Consider the following 11,120-nt stretch of genomic DNA (forward strand, 5'->3'; position numbering starts at 1 on the left):
ACAAAGAAGAAACTGTATTATGAAGCCAAGATCAATGATATAAAGAATGATGGAAAAACACTTTGGAGTACTCTAAATGAAATTATGGGCAGAAAGACAAATTCAGCTCCTTCCTTCATTGAATCAGATGGCTTATTTTAATGATTACTTAATTGGCAAAGTGGGCAAACTTAGGCAGGAAATGCGAACAACGAACGGTGAGCTATCGTACTCATGCATAAAAAAATTAAATAATGAAAGAACAGCATTGTAAGTTTGAATTTTGTAAAGGTAGTGTGGGAGAGGTAGAATTGTTTTAGTTTTTTATAAATCAATAATGACAAACCTGGCATTGACAACTTAGATGGAAAGCTACTGAAGATGGAAGCTTACTCTATAGTCACTCCTATTTGTCAAATCTGTAATCTGAGTCTAGTGGAACGTTTTTGTCCTCAGGCCTGGAGGGAAGCCAAAGTCATTCCGCTACCCAAGTGGTAAAGCGGTCTTTACTGGTTCTAACAACAGACTTATCAGCTTGCTGCCAGCTCTAAGCAAACTGTTGAAAAAAATGGTGTTTGATCAAACGTATGTGTTAACGTATGTGTTATGGCTTTTCAACCTGTGCCATATCATGGATTCAGAGCTATCTAAGAGAAGAGAGGGAAGAGAGGGTTTTCTTTAATGGAAGCTTCTCTAATGTCCAACATGTAGGGTGTGCTGTACTGCAGGGCAGCTCTCTAGGCCCTCTACTCTTTTCTATTTTTACCCGGCTTTGTAGTGACGCCTCAAGCCCACTCCGGAAATTTGACATGTTTGAAGACTATATTGTTCCAAACAAAATGTAGAAAAAATAAGCTAAATCAAAAAGAGTAGTTTTGAGATATTCATATCATCTTTTTAAATGTTGAGTACATTTATGTAGTAATGTGTATTTCAGAATCTAGACATACTCCAAATTTGAGAGCACACTATAATGAGTATAATGACACCAAGATGTTGTCTGTATTATGTACTGTTAACAGATCATAGGGTCTTATAGGAGGCATGTATAGGTATAAAAGGGGCCTAAAATGGCCACTTTCATCATCATTTTCATAAAAATGTTTAGTAATACAAATTTAAAAAGCTTGTTAGACATCTTTCCTGTCAATGAAGTTACTATGTGAGAATTGCCAGAAAAATCTGAAATACCACCCAAAAATTATGTGATCCATATATATTATCTACATTAACTATAACCACTACAGTATAATAAAGTTAGTAGATGTAGATTAATTCACTCTGATTTCATTTTTATGTTTTATTTAACCAGGCAAGTCAGTTAAGAACAAATTCTTATTTACAATGACGGCCTACACCAGCCAAACCTGGACAACGCTGGGCCAATTGTGCACCGCCCTATGGGACTCCCAATCACGGCCATTTGTGATACAGCCTGGAATCAAACCAAGGTGTCTGTAGTGACGCCTCAAGCACTGAGATGCAGTGCCTTAGACCGCTGCGCCACTCAGGAACTCACTTGGGAGCCCACTCGGGAGCCCTGATGATCACTGCTATTGGAAGCATTGCCTTGGCTGGGTTGCTGGGTGAGCTTCTTCCTTTTGTTCCTCTTGGGAATCTAAAATATTAGAAAAAATGAACCATGATTTAAATCAAAAGGTCCCTGGTGAGAAATCCTCCAAATTAAACAACCATCGCAATTAAGAGAAAGTCCATGTACTGTATTTAGCTACTGACGATTGTCAAACCCATTAGTAAAAGCGTTATACTGCAAAATGCAGAGGTAGCAAAATGCAGTTCTGTCCCCCAGATGCATGGAGAATCCAACACGGCAAGGGTCGCTACACCCGTCAGAGACTACAGCCCGCCAGATTTACCCCTGTCGGCCCCAAACAACCCATCATCACTATCCAGTAGCCTGAAGAAAGTGATACTCCTCAAAAGAGCTCAGATATAATTTGCACGTTCTGTCCAGTCAAAACATGCTGTGAACAATCTTCTGGGGAACCCAGAGTCAGGCCCTTCACACCCATTGGGGGAAACTTGAGGAGGGATCAAAATAAGAAACCCACCCCTTATGACATCACAACCAACCCTTCCACACAGCTCTATAAACAGCAACTCCAACCACAAGAGAATACAGAACCTGATGAGACCAAATGCATTTGGCTTTCCTGTCAAGGCTTCTCACAAAAGCACTGAGGCAAACCTTGAAGAGCCTGAGTATCCATAACTATGTGGCAAAATCTTTAGGGCAGGAGACAGAGCGATAGACAGTGTTTACCTCTTCACCCCTCCCCCATCAGCCCGGGAAGTCAGTCTGTGCCCGTGTCTGGAGCACGAAATCCTGTCCAACCTCTAGCAGCTCAGCGTCAACTCAGAATACAGCCACAACCTCCCAGACGACAGCGAGGAAAACGGTCAATACAAACCTACTCAGAATGACCATGGTAGATTCTCTACTGTTCCAGCTGGGTCCAAACCATCTCCACATACCTCAGCCTCTAATGTCACACAATCCAGGTGAGGCCAGCTTCGATGTAGTCATCGCTGAACTCTCCAAAGGGAAGAGGCTGCTGGAGAAGGTGTGTGTGGAGAGCTGGGTGAACACACTGTGGCAGCCCTAGAGCCAGTAGAGAGACATGCAGCAGCTCAGAGGTGGTGGACTCAAACTTAAACCTCAATGTGGCAAAAGCTTGTGTGACCAGCTCTTGGTCCTCTCTGGACTACAGTGTAGAAAGAGCTACAGTGTAGAAAGAGCTGTCCACTGATTCTACAACCTCTCCTGACTCTGGGAATGGAGTTAGCATTAGCAGCAGGCGCAGGCGCAGGGTGACAGAAGCCACTTCACATGCAAGGAACTCCATAGCCACTATCACAACAGGCTCAGATACCCTTTCTTTGGTTTCAACAGGCTATTTCAGTCAGAAGAGGACCTTGAAGAAACCAGAGAGGGTGCCCTCCATCTACAAGCTGAAGCTTCGGCCCAGAGTCCATCCCAGGCACTACAGACTAGGCAGGAAGCCCACGTGGATCCCCACCCCAATCTCCTACAGAGGGTCCAGAAGGGACACACACATAGACAAGCAACACACACACCTCACCACTACAGGCAGACAGACAGGGCTCCACGGAAAGGTATCAGAGCTACAGGCAGCATGGCTACGAGGCCACAGTGAGGCTAAGGCAGTGCCAAACGCCTAAACAGGAGACAGCAGTGGACCCGGAGCAGGAGCCCTGGGTCTAACCCCTTACATTTCACTTCCATAGCCAATTGCAATAGTCAAGGGAACATTAGTAGTTTTGGATGGTAATGTACAGTCGTGGCCAAAAGTTTTGAGAATGGCACAAATATAAACTTTCACAAAGTCTGCTGCCTCAGTTTGTATGATGGCAATTTGCATATACTCCAGAATGTTATGAAGAGTGATCAGATGAATTTCAATTAATTGCAAAGTCCCTATTTTCCATGCAAATGAACTGAATCCCCCAAAAACATTTCCACTGCATTTCAGCCCTGCCACAAAAGGACCAGCTGACATGTCAGTGATTCTCTCGTTAACACAGGTGTGAGTGTTGACGAGGACAAGGCTGGAGATCACTCTGTCATGCTGATTGAGTTCGAATAACAGACTGGAAGCTTCAAAAGGAGGGAGGTGCTTGGAATCATTGTTCTTCCTCTGTCAGCCATGGTTACCTGCAAGGAAACATGTGTCGTCATCATTGCTTCGCACAAAAAGGGCTTCACAGGCAAGGATATTGCTGCCAGTAAGATTGCACCTAAATCAACCATTTATCAGATCATCAAGAACTTCAAGGAGAGCGGTTCAATTGTTGTGAAGAAGGCTTCAGGGCGCCCAAGAAAGTTCAGCAAGCGCCAGGACGTCTCCTAAAGTTGATTCAGCTGTGGGATCGGGGCACCACCAGTCCAGAGCTTACTCAGGAATAGCAGCAGGCAGGTGTGAGTGCATCTGCACGCACAGTGAGACAAAGACTTTTGGAGGATGGCCTGGTGTCAAGAAGGGCAGCAAAGAAGCCACTTCTCTCCAGGAAAAACATCAGGGACAGACTGATATTCTGCAAAAGGTACAGGGATTGGACTGCTGAGGACTGGGGTAAAGTCATTTTCTCTGATGAATCTCCTTTCTGATTGTTTGGGGCCTTTGGAAAAAAGCTTGTCCGGAGAAGACATGGTGAGCGCTACCATCAGTCCTGTGTCATACCAACAGTAAAGCATTCTGAGACCATGCATGTGTGGGGTTGCTTCTCAGCCAAGGAAGTGGGCGCACTAACAATTTTGCCTAAGAACACAGCCATGAATAAAGAATGGTACCAACACATCCTCCGAGAGCAACTTCTCCCAACCATCCAGGAACAGTTTGGTGACGAACAATGCCTTTTCCAGCATGATGGAGCACCTTTCCATAAGGCAAAAGTGATAACTAAGTGGCTCGGGGAACAAAACATTGATATTTTGGGTCCATGGCCAGGAAACTCCCCAGACCTTAATCCCATTGAGAACTTGTCGTCAATCCTCAAGAGGCGGGTGGACAAACAAAAAAACACAAATTCTGACAAACTCCAAGCATTGATTATGCAAGAATGGGCTGCCATCAGTCAGGATGTGGCCCAGAAGTTAATTGACAGCATGCCAGGGCGGATTGCAGAGGTCTAGACAAAGAAGGGTCATATAACTGCAAATATTGATTCTTTGCACCAACTTCATGTAATTGTCAATTAAAGCCGTTGACACTTATGAAATGCTTGCAGTTATACTTCAGTATTCCATAGTAACATCTGACAAAAATATCTAAAGTCACTGAAGCAGCAAACTTTGTGGAAATTAATATTTGTGTCATTCTCAAAACTTTTGGCCAAGACTGTACAGGTACTATAGTATACTACATAATTTTGGATGCATCAGACCACACAGAGTGGTGGTGAAAGATTATCAGCATTCAGTGGAGCATTTACCTCAACAAATATACATTTTTTCAATTATAATGCTCAGTTTCAGTTAAAAATGTTTCACTTATCCTGATAAAAAATATTTGAACCCAAAACACAACACTATTTCAATGCTCTGGTAATCATATTTGCCTTTATTCCAAAAGAAAATAGCAATTTTCCCCCACCATTCTCCCCTATTCTCCGAAAGCTGAATGTATTACATTCCCTGTGATTTTATATGTAAGGGAAATTTGGAGGTCAGATTTCCACTTCAATGTTGACTCCCAGTAGCTCTCCACTCACAAAGGATCACAAACAGAGGCAGCGGGCAGACACAGTCGGACGTCTCACAGCTGCTGCCCACATTACACCAGGATCCGTTCTATCAGAGCACAGAAGATAAACAGAGAATCTCACCAAGACCCACAGACCCAGTATTGATACAAGGCTGAAAACACACATCCACACACATTCTCAAAGACACAGATAGACATTAACACCCTCGAACACAGTCACGCAGCATGAGATCGGACACCTTTGGTGGCTGAAGCCACAAACTCTTTTGCTAATGTATTTTTTATGTAAGATTTGAAAGTTTTAGATTCATGATGTATGTGTGTCTTAAGAGCTGAATCACAGATAATTAACTTTGAATAGATTTTAGAAAATGTAATTGTGCAAGGCATTCTCTTTTTAAATGACCTCTGCCTCCCAGGAGTGACCCTCTCATTAAACAGTTCTGCGGGTCGCTACTTTAGCATCCTCTGATTGCTCCACTTCACCTCAGATGCTGTCCTCGTCACCTTGTGTGTATTGAGTTTTGTGGCTACAGACTTAGAAATAACCCTCTGGCGAAATGCTGCTTGGAAGATCAAGTCTGGAGCTATTAATATCCCTTTCAAAGCTGCAGCCCGTAGCACTAAAGCAGCTGTGCTTGTTCCTCATCCGCTCGCTCTCGCGTCACGCTCCTCGCCTCTGAGTTGACTAGGAATACTCCTTCAATTACCGCCACTGTCTGTGGGGCCGGCCAGCGAGACACACACACACTGGGATGAACTGTACTAAGGAAGAACAATACATACAGGGACATACCGGGGATCAGCATCCAGTAGCCTTGAACTCAAATTCAGTCGTTTTTTTCAGCAACTTAATTTCTCAAAACAGGCACGTGTTGAGTTTGTTGAACAATTGATTGGTTTGAATACAGCATTTAAACATCTTCTAATTCACAACTGATGGTTAATTTCATTGTGACGCCCCCAGGTTCAATATACCCCTCCAGTAGATCACAATACTCCAGGGCTTCCTAGTGGCACAGCGTTCTAAGACACTGCATCTCAGTTTGAGAGGCGTCACTACAGACCCTGGTTCGATTCCAGGTTGTATCACAACCGGCCATGATTAGGAGTCCCATAGGCCGTCATTCTAAATAAGAATTTACTGACCTAGTTAATTAAATAAAAGGTTAAATAAAAATACTGATATTTTAAGCAATACCAGCATAATGGTTCTCATGGGAAGGGGCATTCATTCAGACCTTGGGAAATTCAACAGGTATCCTGAAAATAATTGATTTTATTGGAATGGTAAGATATGATATAGGCAGTGGAGGAGGGAAAAGTATCTAAGTCAATATGACCTGTGGGGTAAATTCAAGGCAGTGGTCTTTATGAGATTTATAGAGTTGGTTGAGTTTCTCTAGCATGTATTATAAACCAGACAGACCTACCTGTGGAGTATCAAATTATTATGACATAATCATGAAACAGACCAGCGAATAGGATGTCTGTGCCCTTCGTAATTAGAGCTTCACATCAACACAGTGCTATTTCTCATTCATCTTTGTAATCATACACAGTCAGGTAGCTCATCAGCATACAGTATATAAAGTCATTTATATTTAGGAAGAGGATCGTTAAAATCACAGGACATGACAGTAATTCAGTGCTGTTCAGATTTCGAGGGCTGTTACAGACATTTGAGACTCTCCTTAAGCAATGTGATTGCCCAGACACAGATCAAATACTTATGCCACCTGGCAGTTTGGCAGTTTGTCAATATCATGAAGCAATCTTCTTATAGTATTACACAAATCTTGTTCCACTCAAACACTCTCTGTCTTATACACAAGTGGTTCTAGTCAGGTAGGCTAGTATCTGCATTGTATTCTGCATAATAGTATTGTCCTTTTATTGAATGCAACCTTCTAGGAACAAGTGTATCCTATATTTCCCCCTTATTCCAAAACAAATTCTAGCTTACTGTTTTATCAAAGGTTGCCAGGATTCAAGCAGGGAATGTGTATTTATTGCTGTATTTAGCAGTATAGAGAACCTGAACAGGCCGATATGTTGGCAACAACTGTCTAAAGTATTTCATTACATTTATACCTGTCACGCCCTGACCTTAGAGATCCTTTTTATGTCTCTATTTTGGTTTGATCAGGGTGTGAGTTGGGGTGGGCATTCCATGTTTTGTGTTTCTATGATTTTCTATTTCTAGGTTTTGGCCGGGTATGGTTCTCAATCAGGGACAGCTGTCTATCGTTGTCTCTGATTGGGAACCATACTTAGGTCATCTTTTTCCCACCTGTGTTTGTGGGATGTTAACTTTGTTTGATGGCACATAGCCTTAAGCATCATGGTTTGTGTCTGTATTTTTTTGTCGGCGACATCTACTATTAAAAGTATGTACGCTCACCACGTTTTTCCAACGGCTGTGACAAGACCTCTCATTATTAACAGGCAGGTATCAGGGGTTTGGTTTGACTTGTGTTTGTAGGTACAAAGTGCCTTTCAAAAGTTTCAGACTGGATTCCTTCACATTTTATTGTGTTACAAAGTGGCATTAAAATTGATTTATAAAAATGTAATAACTAAAATATAGTCGTTGCATAAGTATTCAACTCCCTAATGCATTACATGTTAGAAACACCTTTGGCATCGATTACAGCTGTGAGTCTTCTTGGGTAAGTCTATAAGAGCTTTGCACACTGTCACGCCTTGGTCTTAGTATTTTGTGTTTTCTTTAATTATTTGTTCAGGCCAGGGTGTGACATGGGTTATTGTGTTGTCGTATTGGTTTTTTTTGTAGGCATTGGGATTGTGGTTGATTAGGGGTGTGTCGAGTGTAGGCTTGGCTGCCTGAGGCGGTTCTCGATCAGGGTCAGGTGCTTCTCGTTGCCTCTGATTGGGAACCGTATTTAGCTAGCCTGAGTTCGCTTTGTATTTCGTGGGTGATTGTTCCTGTCTCTGTGTAGTTTCACCAGATAGGCTGTAATTAGGTTTCACGTTCCGTTTGTTGTTTTTGTATTTATTAGTTATTTCATGTCTCGTCACCATTTCGGTCCGACTCTCTTTCAACAAACGAAGAACGCCGTTACACACACCTGGATTGTGCAATATTTGCTCATTATTCTTTTCAACATTCTGTCTAGACCGCAATTTTCAAGTTTTGCCTTAGATTTTCAAGCTTATTTAAGGCTCTATTCAATCAGATCCGCTTTAGCCGACATCCACATAGCGGTTGTTTTGACGGTGTTGGAACTGTGTTAGAGATGTCAGATCCACAAGTGGCTCTCTGCATTGTACCTAAAGCGGACATTGTCATTGGCTGCATGGAGTGGCATTAACAGAAATCCCATGCAGCCTTGTTTACAAGTTGGAACACTGGTATGTGAGATTTAATCTACACCACCTCAATTAGGATAATAGAAATCCTCATTATTTTGTTTAATCATTTTTCAATTTGAGCATAAAAATTTCTATATAGCCTACACTTTCTCGGAGGATGTGACTTCAGTGACAATGATTGCAAGAGCAGCTACTCAGATTTGAATGATCCAAAGTAGTTCCACCTCTGACATTGCCAAAACATCCGCTATGCAGGTGTCTGCTATCACCGGTTAACGCTTGATCTGATTGAATCTAGGCCCTAAGTTAACTGGAACTTGGCCACTCAGGAATATTCACTGTCTTCTTGGTAAGCAACTCCAGTGTAGATTTAGCCCTATGTTGTAGGTTATTGTCCCACTGGAAGGGGAATTCCTCTCCTAATGTCTGGTGTAAAGCAGACTGAAGCAGGCAGAATTTTTTTTTTATCACTTTCTTGTTGTTGTAATTTTTACTACCTTTTTCTCCCCAATTTCGTGATTGCGATCTTGTCAAGAGAGGTGAAGGTCAAGTCATGCATCCTCCGGAACATGATCTGCCAAGCCGCACTTAACACCCGCTCACTTAACCCGGAAGCCAGCTGCACCAATGTGTCGGAGGAAACACTGTTCAACTGACGACCGAAGTCAGCCTGCAGCTGCCCGGGCCCGCCAACAAGGGCCCGGGCAGCTAGAGCACGATGAGCCAAGTAAAGCCCTCCTAGCCAAACCCTCCCCTAACCCGGACGATGCTAGTCCAATTGTGCGCCGCCCTATGGGACTCCCGGTCACAGCCGGTTGTGACACAGCCTGGGATTGAACCCCAGGCTGTAGTGATGCCGCAACACTGCCTTAGACCGCTGCGCCACTCGTGAGGCCCTGAAGCAGGTTTAGGATTTTGCCTGTGCAAACACACTCCATCCTGTTTCTTTTTATCTTGAAAAACTCCCAAGTATTTTATTCTGTATACTTGAATTCTTCTTTTCACTGTCAATTCACTGTCATATTGTTGTTGATCCATCTTCAGCGTTCTCCCATGACAGCCATTGAACTCTGTAGCTGTTTTAAAATCCCCCATGGCCTCATGGTGACATCCCTGAGCAGTTTCATTCCTGTCCTGTGGCTCAGTTCAGAAGGATAACTGTGTCTTTGAGTCTGGGTGGTTTAATACATAATCCACAGTATAATTATTAACTTGACCATGCTTAAAGAGATATTCAATGTCTGATTTGTTATTGTTACCCATTTGACTGAGGGACCTTACAAATGTTGTATATATGGAGGACAGATGAAGGGTTAGTCATTAAAGAAATCACATCAACCCCTATTTCACACAGAGTGAGTCCATGTAACTTCTTATGTGATTTGTTAAGCCAAATGTTACTCCTGAACTAATTTAGGCTTGCCTAAACAAAGGGGCTGAATACTTATGCAATGACTATATTTTTGTTCTAAATTTGTATTTATCTTCTTCCACTTTGACAATAGAGTATGTTGTGTAGATTGACAAAACAAATAACACAACTTTATATACAATACATCCAGTGCCTTGCAAAAGTATTTTGTCGCATTATATTGTGTTAAAAACCCTGATCATGTGCATCTACAATTGTAGATTTATGATGTACAAGGTTGTGTTTGCGGTTGGAGCGTAAAAGTTGTATTGGATTTGGTGATATTACTCCAAATAACATATCACCATCCTCTTTGAAGTTCACTACGCTTGTTTAAACCTCCGCCAAGGACTAGAAACCCTGATGTAAAAAGTGATGTGTCCTCAGTAAATGAAAGAGACAGTTCTCTGGTAAGGACGGTCAGTGTTTTGTAAGCTATTAGAAGATTAAACACTGTGTGGGACACTGTGTCCCTACGGTTGTTTGTTTTGGTTTCTGAAGGCGTGAAGGAGAGGGTCCTTTGCGATTTGCTTAAATTGAATGACAGTTGGGTTCTTTGTTTGTGCTTGTAGTGTTTGAGTGGTTGGGTATGGAATTCGTAATGCTGCTTTTAAGGATTTTACACTCAAGTGTACACCTTCAAGACATATCAGTGCAGAGAAAGAGAATGCACTGAGCCCCAGGAGCGGAAGGATCCGTCTGCCTGTCCCCGCATCAGCAGATGCCAGCCTCAGTCCCACTCCAAAGGGGGCTTTGACATTAACAATGTCATACATTGATCAACGCCCGGGTTAATCAAACAACAGATGCTGGAATGTTTCTTTAGTGCACTTGGATGAGTTCAAAATTGTACAGCCACGGATTTTGGTTGGTTTAACTGCCTCCAAGTCAAGAAAAGATCAAAGACACTTTACAAAGATGGATAGGGTAGTACTCTCCATCTGATCAAGTACAGTGGGGCAAAAGAGTATTTAGTCAGCCACCAATTGTGCAAGTTCTCCCACTTAAAAATATGATAGGCCTGTAATTTACATCATAGGTACACTTCAACTAAGGCAGACAAAATGAGAAAAAAAATCCTGAAAATCACATTGTAGGATTTTTTATGAATTTATTTGCAAATTATGGTGGAAAATAAGTATTTGGTC

This window comes from Oncorhynchus kisutch, linkage group LG6 (assembly GCF_002021735.2).
Source record: "Oncorhynchus kisutch isolate 150728-3 linkage group LG6, Okis_V2, whole genome shotgun sequence".
NCBI classification, from domain to species: Eukaryota; Metazoa; Chordata; class Actinopteri; order Salmoniformes; family Salmonidae; genus Oncorhynchus; species Oncorhynchus kisutch.